The sequence below is a fragment of the Helianthus annuus genome, chromosome 9, assembly GCF_002127325.2.
Source record: "Helianthus annuus cultivar XRQ/B chromosome 9, HanXRQr2.0-SUNRISE, whole genome shotgun sequence".
Lineage (NCBI taxonomy): Eukaryota > Viridiplantae > Streptophyta > Magnoliopsida > Asterales > Asteraceae > Helianthus > Helianthus annuus.
Genome location: NC_035441.2, coordinates 59,113,031 through 59,124,641, shown reverse-complemented (window position 1 = coordinate 59,124,641; position 11,611 = coordinate 59,113,031).

Genomic DNA, 11,611 nt, shown 5'->3' with positions numbered 1-11,611 from the left:
GCCTACAACAGCACCACTCTTGTCGCCACGAATCACGAGGGGTTCTTTACCAGGGCGAGGGATGCGGACGATTTTCTCCTTGCAAATAATCTTCGCTTGGTGTCGAGATAACCAATCCATCCCAATGACAACGTCAAAACTACCCAGAACGATAGGAATGAGGTTGATAGAAAAGGTCTGATCGGCAAGGACAAGCTTGCAACCTTTAACTATATGTGTAGCCTCTAAACTTTTGCCATTTGCTATTTCTACCGTGTGCTTGGTGTTCAAAAGTGTTGGAGTGCGCTTAAGCATTTGGCTAACTTTTAAGGACACGTAGCTAGTATCGGCACCCGAATCAAATAAAACAGTAACAAAGAAATCATCCAGAAGAAACTTACCCATCACAACGTTGGGATCGTTCCTTGCATCACCCTGACCAATCACGAAAGCACGACCTCTTGCTCCATTACCATTATTGTTACCCCCGTTGTTATCTCCATTGTTGTTCCCGTTTCCCTGGTTGTTGTTGTTGTTCTGATTTTGGTTAAGCTGGGGACAGTTCTTCTTAAAGTGGCCTTCAGCGCCACACTGAAAGCATCCCCTGTTGCCCCGTTGCTGTTGTTGATTTTGCGGTGCTTGCTGTTGCTGCTGGCGATTCTGATTTGCAGGCCGTGAGCTCCTGCAATCCTTGGCTTCGTGACCCATCTTGAGACACCTCTGACAACGTCCTTTGTTGCATTGACCACTATGGTGTCTATTACATTTGTTGCACTTCGGGTGGTTTCCTCGATACCCACCCTGTCCTTGATTACCGGAGGATTGCTGACCAGGACTCTGGTAGCCATCAGTCTTTATCTGCTGAGACTGAACCGAAGCAGAACCCTTACTGGAGTTTTCATCCCATTTTCGCTTGTTGTCGTTGGGAGCATCAGAAGTAGTGGCGCTAATACGTTTGGGCAGTTTGTTCTGCTCAACTGCCTGATCAGTGAGTTGGTGAGCCAACTTGACGATTTGCTGTATAGTGCCAAGGTTAGCTGAGGTTACGTGGCTTTGAATTTCTGGCACCAAGCCCTTAAGGTACAACTCAATGCGTTTGTAGGGAGGGTCCACCATAGTAGGACACAGGATGGCCAGTTCGTTTGACCTCTTAGTATACGCCTCAATCTCAGACCCCGTCATCTTCAGATTGAAAAATTCCACCTAGCTTGTGGATGTCGTCACGACTGCAATATTCTTCTCTAATCAGTTCTTTGAAGCCGTTCCATGGGGTGGCATTAGCAACCGCCAACCCAAGCAATTGGACCTGTGCTTTCCATCAGGTTAACGCAGCTCCTTCGAGTGTTCCAGTAGCATACTTCACCTTACGATCTTCCGGGCAATCACACATTTCGAAAATAGACTCGAGCTTCTCGAACCAGTGAAGAAGGCCTACAGCACCTTCTGTGCCGCTGAAGGTGCTTGGTCGGCAATCCATGAAGGTTTTGAATGTGCACACAGGAGGCTGAGCATGTTGACCTCCTGCAGGAACAGCTGCGAGTGCCTCAGCAACTCGTTCGTTGATCAGAGCCGTCAACTGGGCTTGAGTAAGGTTGATACGTCCTCCGCGTCCGCTCATGATCTTCATAACGAAGCAACGTAAGTGAGGAAAGTGTCGTGAAAGTGCGTAGGTGTGGGACGACAGTAGAGAGTAAGCACACAAGGTTCAAGTAGCAGTTATCACGTTAACTAATGCACAGTGTGAGCTATCTAACCGACAATATAACATAAATCCTACCACCTATTGTGTCGAGTCTTGCACGTGGAGCGAAGCGTCGTTGTGGATCGTTGAGCACTGTACAGGTTATAGTCTGGTTTTATCAAAAATCTTTTCCCTTTCTAAAACCAAGTTCGCTATAACCAATGGCTCTGATACCAATCTGTCACACCCCCAAAATCCACCATGCGGAGTACCACCGCTTAGAGGCGTGACATGACCAGGATCGAGCCACCAATCATATCGAACAACATAATTAAGTAATTAAAACCAAACACAATACGATTGGTGACCAAAAGGAAGTAAACCGATTTTAGTTAAACAGCGGAAGCATAAAACGTAAGTTCAAAATATAGTCCATAGTTCATAAGTTTAAAGTCCAAAACGTAGGTTTAATAAGTTCATAAAGTTTATTTATTAAATACGGGACATATCAGTTCGCATCCCACAACGACCACCTCCATATGCAAGCTCCAAGCATTTAACGACCTGTAAGGCATGTAACAACGAGTCAACAACAAAGTTGAGTGAATTCACAGTTGGTTGTTTAGTTATAGCATTTGTTTCGTAAATTATCTGTTCGTTTTGAAAACCATGTATCGTATGAGTTTGCATTGCGGTCTTTCTGACATGTTTGAGAAGATTAGTGGGGGTTTCCCATGTGTTACTAGACCACGCGTATCGACTGCTACGAAAATATAAGAGGTGCCCTAAGTCAATGTCTATCAGCATTGACCCTTTGCCCATAGTCCATTAGTACACGCCCGTCCGACTGGCACGGTGTGAGGTTTGTTAAACCTAATAGCGCTATTAACTAATGACCCGCTCGCCATAGGCCTCGGCGATTAAGTCGATAAATGAGGGACTTAAAGTGATAGAGTTGATGGTCTTATGATCATGTACGTAGGTTTTACGTACGTGCCCTTCAATCCGAGGACAGTAAAAAAATAGTTTAACAGTAATGATAGTACAAGTAGTTAATCAATCCCATTCCCAAACCCCTGGGAATCCCATGCCTTAGAAAGAGTGTGAACTCACCTCGGTTTGCTCGGTTAGATTCTCAATATAGCTAACAGTCAAGGTCGGTCAATCTCGTCCTAATATAATTTACCAGTTAGTCATTTAGTGGCTTTCAAATAGAACACAAAGTTCCTACACGTATCTATCACATAACATTCATCACTTTAACGGTTTATGCCCTCTAAGTTTCCCATCCATTCCCCACTCAAAATCAAACATACGATAATGCACATAACACATATAACATGTTAGATCATTCACGGATAGCATACTCGACATTTAGACACGCAAGTCACAACTTATCTCAATACAGCATTTATATTCAAAACCGGCTGTTTTCGGACATCTTAATAAAATATTTATATTATTCCAAAAATTCCCAAATTTCTACAAGATGTCTTAAACGTTCTATATTTTATTGTGTAAAAATATCGGAGTCCGGTTCACTACCAATATTTTATAAAAAATCATATTCCGGACTGAACTCAGATTTATGTATTTCTGACCACAGTCCACGGAACAATTTATTAAAAATTCATCGAGTGTCCGATTTACGAAATTCCAGTGGGGTAATTACACATGCATCGGTTGTCATCTACTGTATAAATTTCACGGTCCGATTCCTCACAAAACTCAGGTTACGACTGAAAGTATGACACCCATGTATTGCTGGTCAAAATTCAGCTTAAGTTGCTGTTACAAATTAACACTTTAAACATAGTAAACGGAGTCCAAAAATTACGATTCCGGAGCCATTAGAACCGTATTTCCTAATATCACATTTTAGACTCAAAATATCGGTTTTTCGTTAAGTTTATGACCTGTTTACAGCTAACTGAAGTTGGCTGTAAAGTATGGACAGATTGCTGTTTTTAGTCTCTAGCTTACTAGTTTGTGTTCGATTGATCCCGTTAATCATATTTAGTGATCGTAACAACATCCCACATCAATATCGACAAGTAAATCAGCAAATACTCAGTACATATCAAAACAACTTCATACTAACATAAATACATCATGCTTCATCTTCTTGTTTAAGCCCCTTTTTAGTGTTTTTGTAGATTTAACATATTACATTTTTCTCTACACAAAATGGACATGAACAAGGGTTAAATAGAGACTTACTACTAGCTTAAAGCTAGGGAAAAATCTAGTGAAGAAGATGATGAGAAAAAGATGAGGAATCAAGCAAGAACAAGGCTCCTTTGAAGCTCCACAAGTTGCAAGCTCCTACAACCCTTCTTCTACACTTGAATGATGCTCCAAGATGGATGAATATGGTGGTTGTGTGGTGGTGATGGTGGCGGTTTGGGGTGAGCCGAAAGAGGGAGAGAGGGAGTGAGGAGAGAGGGTAAATCTTGTGAATGATGGTTGTGATCTTTGGCCTTGCTTCTTATAGATATGATCATATATTATGGCAACTCCAACAAGTAAACAATCTATTAAAATAATAGGATAAAATATTGCACAAGATTTGGGCATGATTGTGATGGTCCTTGTAATCTTTTCATATCCTACAAGATCCTTACAAAATCAAATAAAATCCAAACAAATCCAAGGAAAATCAAAATAGATCAAATGGGATATGGTAGGATTTGGAGAAATATTTGGTGGGTCCATCATATGACCGTCCATATGTAATGGGGGGGGTTAAGTGTAAATTTCGAACCATGTGGTTACCTTGTAATCATATACCAAGTATCTAGTTAGTGTAGTTAGTTACTAGATATTTTAGTGTGCGTTAGGGTGTTCGGGGACCATGACTACCTCAGAAATAATTAAACAATGCTTTTAATAATATTTTGATGTTCCGGGTTATGTCCGGTTGTTTGGTCGGATACTGTTCCGTTAAATTGTTTAAATTGTTCCGTAAGGCGTCTTATATATATATTTTTGTAACACAATTAATTCCTAACACATAGGAAAATATTCAGGACTATTTATTAACTTTTCTGTATACCACTAGTATGTTAACACGCACATGTAAGTATAACACGGTATTCAGAGAGCAGTTAAATGATTCAGCACAGTCATCAAGCACTTTAATTATTATTAATAAATTGTATGGATACATGGAATTACGAGGGTTGTCACAGTACTGCTGCTGAGCAGTTAACTCATGAAAAGTGGACTAGGTGTAACCGCATGTCTCTCATGTTTATGAAGCAGTCCATAAGCAATGCAATCAGGGGAGCTATTCCTGATTCTGAAGATGCTAAAACCTACTTGGAACATGTGGAGGCGCAGTTCAAAGGGACGTCTAAGGCACACGCTAGTACCCTTATCCTCAAGTTGGTGACAACTAAGTATGATGGGAGGAGCGGCATTCGCGAGCATATCATGATGATGAATGACATGGCTAATAAGCTGAAGGGGCTGGAAATGGTAATCAGTGATGGTTTCCTCATTCATTTTATCATCACTTCGCTTCCTTCGTCCTTTGAAGCATTTAAGATCAACTACAACACTCAGAAGGAAAAATGGACGATGAGTGAGCTGGTCGCCAAGTGCGTACAGGAGGAAGAGCACATGAGGATGGATCGCACTACTGATGTTGCCAACTTCACCACCTCCAACTCTAAGAAAAGGAAGAACAATCATCAGAGGAAGGATGCTTCAAAAGTCCAAAGGCCTAATCCTAATACAAGTGCACCTTCCAGCTCTAAGAACTCCTTAGGCAGTATCCGCTGCAAGTTCTGTAAAAAGACAGGACACATGCAGAAGGAATGCCCTGACTTTAAGGAGTGGCTGGCTAAGAAAGGTAACGATTATTTTATGATACTTGAGTCCTATAATTTAAGTGTTCCTGCTAATTCTTGGTGGTTTGATTCTGGTTCTATGGTTCATGTTACCAATTCAACTCAGGGATTCCTTTCAATCCGGAAGCTGGAAAGAAACCAAAGAACGCTTAAGGTTGGGGATGATCGAGAATTAGAAGTGAAGGCCATTGGAACATTACAATTAGTTATGAAAACTGGTTTATGTATTTATGATACCTTATATGTTCCTGAGGTAACTCGGAACCTTGTATCAGGACCAAAGTTAGACATGGACGGTTTTATTGTTTCCCATGGTCATCGCAAACTCTCTATCCTCTATGATTCTGTTCTTTATGGTACTGGTGTTCTGGATGGTGGTCTCTATAGATTAGAACTAGATGATGGCTTTTCCAAATCTTTGTTGTCATATAACATTAATGAATCACTCACAAAGAGGGAAGAGAAACGAGACTTAGAGACTTCATCCATGTTGTGGCATCAGCGTTTAGGCCACATTTCAAAAGAACGATTAAATCGTCTTGTAAAGGATGAAGTCTTACCTCCTCTCGATTTCTCTGATTTTGGAACATGTGTCAAATGTCTTAAAGGTAAAATGACATTAGCGAATAAGAAAGGTGCCACTAGGAGCTCTAATTTATTAGAACTCATTCACACTGACATTAGTGGTCCCTACCAAATCGCTGGCATAACAGGACATACTTCATTTATCACTTTCATTGATGATTATTCTCGTTACATGTACTTGTATCTTATTAAGGAGAAATCTGAATCTCTAACAACTTTTAAAGATTATAAGGCTGAAGTTGAAAAGCAATTAGATCGTCAGATTAAAGTTATGAGATCAGATAGAGGCGGTGAATATTATGGAAGACATACTGATGTGGGTCAAGCTCCTGGTCCATTTTATGAGTTTTGTAAGGGCCAGGGGATTGTGAACCAATACACCATGTCTGGTACACCTCAGCAGAACGGTGTCGCTGAAAGAAGAAACCGTACCCTCATGAACATGGTGCGCAGTATGTTAGCCAACACTAATTTACCATTATTCCTCTGGACTGAAGCGTTAAAAGAAGTTGTTCATATACTTAATAGAGTTCCTTCTAAGTCTGTCCCTAAAACTCCTTATGAACTCTGGACAGGAAGGAAACCGAGTCTTAAATATATGAAAGTATGGGGCTAAGCAAAACTTTACAATCCTTTCCTAAGGAAACTTGACCCTAAAACATTTACCTGTTTCTTTATCGGGTATCCTGAGAACTCAAAGGGTTATCATTTCTATTGTCTTTCCCATGTCACCCGTATTGTTGAAACCAAGCGTGCCGCGTTCCTGGAGGATTTCAAGGTCAGTGGGAGCAGTACCAACCCTTACGAAGAATTGCAAGAAGTACAAGACGCGGGGGGGGGGGGGGAGACTCGTCGCTTGCCATTACTCCGATTACTCCTCTTGTACCCAATGCAACTACTGCACCTGAAGCTACTGCACCAACTCCAAATTCACCTCTACAATCAGAACCCATTATACCTCATGACGAAGGCACATCAAACGCTCAAAACCAAGACAACGCTGAACCCGATAATCCACTCAGGAGGTCATCTAGGCAAAGAAGGCCTACTAGTTGGGATGATTATGTTACCTACCTGACTGAAATGGATCCCGGAAAGCTCAATGATCCTATCTCTTACAATGAAGCCATAAGCAGTGATCAGTCTTCTGAACGGAATAAAGCAATGATTGATGAGCTTGAATCCATGAAGAAAATGACGTTTGGGATTTGGTAGAATTACCCAACGGATTCAAACCCGTAGGATGCAAATGGGTGTTCAAAACAAAACTGGACCCGAATAGGAACGTTGAACGCTACAAAGCGAGATTGGTTGCAAAGGGCTACACTTAGAAAGAGGGAATTGATTATCAAGAGACGTTTTCACCTGTCTCTCGTAAAGATTCATTAAGGATCGTCATGGCCCTAGTAGCTCATTTTGATTTAGAGCTGCATCAGATGGACGTTAAAACCGCTTTCCTTAACGGAGATTTGGACGAAGATGTTTACATGAAACAACCTGAAGGCTTTAAACCTGAAGGTCAGGAGCATCTAGTCTGTAAGTTGAAGAAATCCATTTACGGGTTAAAACAAGCATCACGTCAGTGGTACCTCAAGTTTGATGAAGTCATGAAGAAACAAGGTTTTATGAAGAATCAAGTGGATCAATGCACCTACCTCAAGATGAGTGGGAGCAACTTTACTATACTTGTCCTTTACGTAGATGATATTCTATTGGCAAGTAATAGTTTGTACATGTTGCATGAGTCGAAGCGGTTACTCTCGCATAACATCGACATGAAGGATCTCGGAGATGCTTCTTACGTCATTGGCATCAAATTTCACCGAGATAGACACAAAGGGATCTTAGGATTATCCCAAAGGGCTTACATAGATCGTGTCCTTACACGTTACAACATGCAACAGTGCAAACCCTCAGTCACTCCAGTAGTTAAAGGAGATATTTTCGGTTCATTCCAGTGTCCGACAACAGAGGTTGAGAAGGAGCAAATGAGCCAGATACCTTATGCGTCAGTAGTCGGGAGCTTGATGTATGCTCAAGTCTGTACTCGCCCAGATATCGCTTATATTGCTGGAATGCTAGGCCGTTATCAGACTAATCCTGGCCTAGATCACTGGAAAGCAGCTAAGAAGGTACTTCGATATCTGCAAGGGACGAAAGACTATAAACTGACTTATAGAAGAAGTGATCATTTAGAAGTGGTGGGCTATTCTGATTCTGACTTTGCAAAATGCAAAGATGACAAGAAATCCACTTCGGGCTATATCTTTATGTTAGCAGGCGGCCCTATCTCATGGAAGAGTCATAAATAACAGTTGACCACAACTTCCACAATGATGGCAGAGTACATTGCTGTTTATAACGCAACCTGTCATGGAATGTTGCTTAGAAATATGGTCACTGGACTCAAAATTGTTAATTCCATTTCTAGACCATTGAAGCTTTACTGTGATAATTCAGCTGCCGTTAGTTTCTCGAACAGTAACAGTTCGGCTGGAGCTGGTTTATATCTCGATACAAAATATCTGTTCGTACGTGAACGAGTTGAGGAAAATAATCTTTGTATCGAGTATATTAGTACTAAAGATATGCTTGCGGATCCGATGACTAAAGATCTCCCTCCTAAGGTTTACGAAGAACATGTTCGAAATATGGGATTTAGTAAAGACCTTATTTGAGCATATTTTACTAGCTTATGTTTATGATTAATGAAATTTTCTCAGTTTGATTTTGTATGTCTGTTAGAATATGTTCAACCGGTATAATGGCATATAGACAAATAAAGTTACAAATCAAACAAAGGGCTTATGCGTATTTTGATCATGACGATTAGGTTTTAAATTAAGGCTATAGTATGATTAATGGGGGTCCTGAGTCGCATAATGATTCAACGGCTGTATTTCTCTGCTATAGTACTTGTTTAAGGCTAAAATGAGTGTTAACTCCTGATCAGGCTTATCTAATACTCATAGTAAATGATTACTCGGCTAAGTGGGAGAATGTAAGATTAAATATATTATGTATTAATATTTAATCTATAGCCATTATAATCATTTACATAATATAGATCAAAATATATAATAACCTATTAAGATAATTAGTTGGTAATTGTTGATGGACCATATTACCCTTATTAACTAATTAGGTTTCCTCCTGGGTGCTTATATAAGGAGACTTATGTGGAGGTTAAGGGGTTAGACAGTTACACAATTAGAGATACCCCATAAGCATAACATCATTAAGTTCGACCTCCCTCTCCTACGGCCGATACCCTTTTCGGTTTTCTTAGTCACCATCATCAGTCAGCACTCTAAGGTGGAACCAGATCACCTTGACAAAGATGTCGAATTCCATGTCGTCTTATCTCACTGGATTCTCCACTGCACTGTCTGCGGTGACAGGTATGTTTTCATGTTTTCCATTATGTTTAAACAGAACTGATCCAACAAATACTTCCTAGACCATGAGATGTGATTATTGCAAAATAATCATAATCATATATGAGAAATGATAGGAACTAACTTGATTATGTCTTCGCATGAATAAGATCTGATGGAGGATACAGCTCCAAGTTAACGATATGTCAGTAGGTTCAGCATTTCAGACAAGTAAACTGCATCTTGGTGATAAAGATAAAGTCTACACAAAAATTCTGGATTTCCACAGCATTATGCATTCTTGTGGGTAACACGTTGCGGCATATGGCTTAATGGTCTTGAATCTTGCGTTGACAGATTGCCAAAGTCTGAGATTTTGGGTCTTTATATTGGTGTTTCATTCGGGGATATCATAGTCGTTCTTCTGCTGCATCCAGATACATGCTGACCTAGACGCTATGATATCTTTTCATAATAAGTGCCTTAAAAAAGGCCAAACCCTTTCATAATAAGTGCCAAAATTGGCCAAAACTTTAGATGGATTAGTTTGGTCTCTCTGTCATACGAAAGTACTGACCTGTTCACCAAACTATCTGTCTCAGCCCTCGGTAGTTTTTGGGATCTCTGCTGTACGAAAGTACTGACCTGATCTCCACTCTATCGTTGAAAAGAATGAAACCAATATACTCACATGTTATGAGGAACCTTTGTGCATACCTTGATCGCGGGGGTATGTCCTGACATGGGACTCACGGGCGTAATGTTTTCTTTTCTAAATAGCCTGTGTGGGGCCCATCGAATTTTTGTCAATATTTACCAAAACATGATAACAAGTTCACCAGAGGTATGTCGAAAGAATGGTGCATGGATTTAAGCGGACAAACATACCAGCAATCGTTCTTGAGTCGTAGTTATCCTAAAGAAATTTGAAGTGTGACTAGGCTTTTCAAGTTGGTATGATCTTGTATTTGATCAGCTCTATATCTCAAAGGTTGAAAGAAAAAAAAATGTTAAAAAAATAATAAATAAATATCTAAAATCCAAAAATATTTTGATTTGTGTACAGTTGTTTTTCTAAGTCTTCCATATCACATCAATCGTGTCTCAAACCGCTTGAGATACTCTTTCCATTGCACACTACAGATGAATACGGTTTTGTCTGTACTTTGAATCAGTCTAAAAGAAAATGTGGAGTTGTGTTTATGTCTGTGAACAGGTTACTTCGACTATTTGCTGCAATGATGGCCAATCATCAATTGAGCAAGATACCAGACCAAAGCACCTGTTTCCCGAAGATTGCAGAAGATACCGAGCTAGGAATCCTCCTCCTACATCTTCTGATTCACTCAAGCAAAAGAGAGTTGGAAAAAGTTGTTCCTGATTGTCAAACATGATGCATGCAAAAAGGGGGAGCTTGTCAGTTTAAAGTTTTTACAGAGCAAAGTGTCAAAAGAAGATCTTCAGTGAAGAATATTTGGAAAGCATCAGTCTAGGGGGAGATTGTTGGGTCTAAAATTGAGACTGAAGATCACAACACGCATGAAGTTGACGGTTTTAAAGATGATGCAAGAGTTTGATAACATTAGCCTAAGGGGGAGATTGTTGGGTCTAAATCGTGTAGTCTAATGTTATAAACGAATCAAGTCAACAAAGTCAACGCCATCAAGTCAAAGTCAACGCACAAGTCGACACGAGAAGATCGAAGAAAGATATGGCGTGTGGAAGTTCGAGAAATGATAATTATATTGCTTTGGATAATTAAATATATTTTGCTTTATCTTATTTAGTTTGTTTTCATGTTTATTACTAGTTTTGGCAAGTAATTATCTCTAGGGACTTAAATGTAATTAGCCTAAAGTAGAATAGGCTATAAATAGAAAGAGATGTTTAGGGTTTAGGCAACACACATTTAGAGAAAGATTTGGGGGCTACTTTGTATTATCATTTGCAAATCATTTCAAGGGTTTTAATTGCTATATTTTGAGTGTGTTCATCTTTGTTCATATTGAAAATCAGATTTTGGCTCGATTTGATCCTACAGCTATTCAAAACTAGACTCTCCATTTGGAAGGCAAAGACGTTGTCATATGGTGGGATAATTACATTTCTAAAGTCGTTTTGAACTAGTCCAAGTT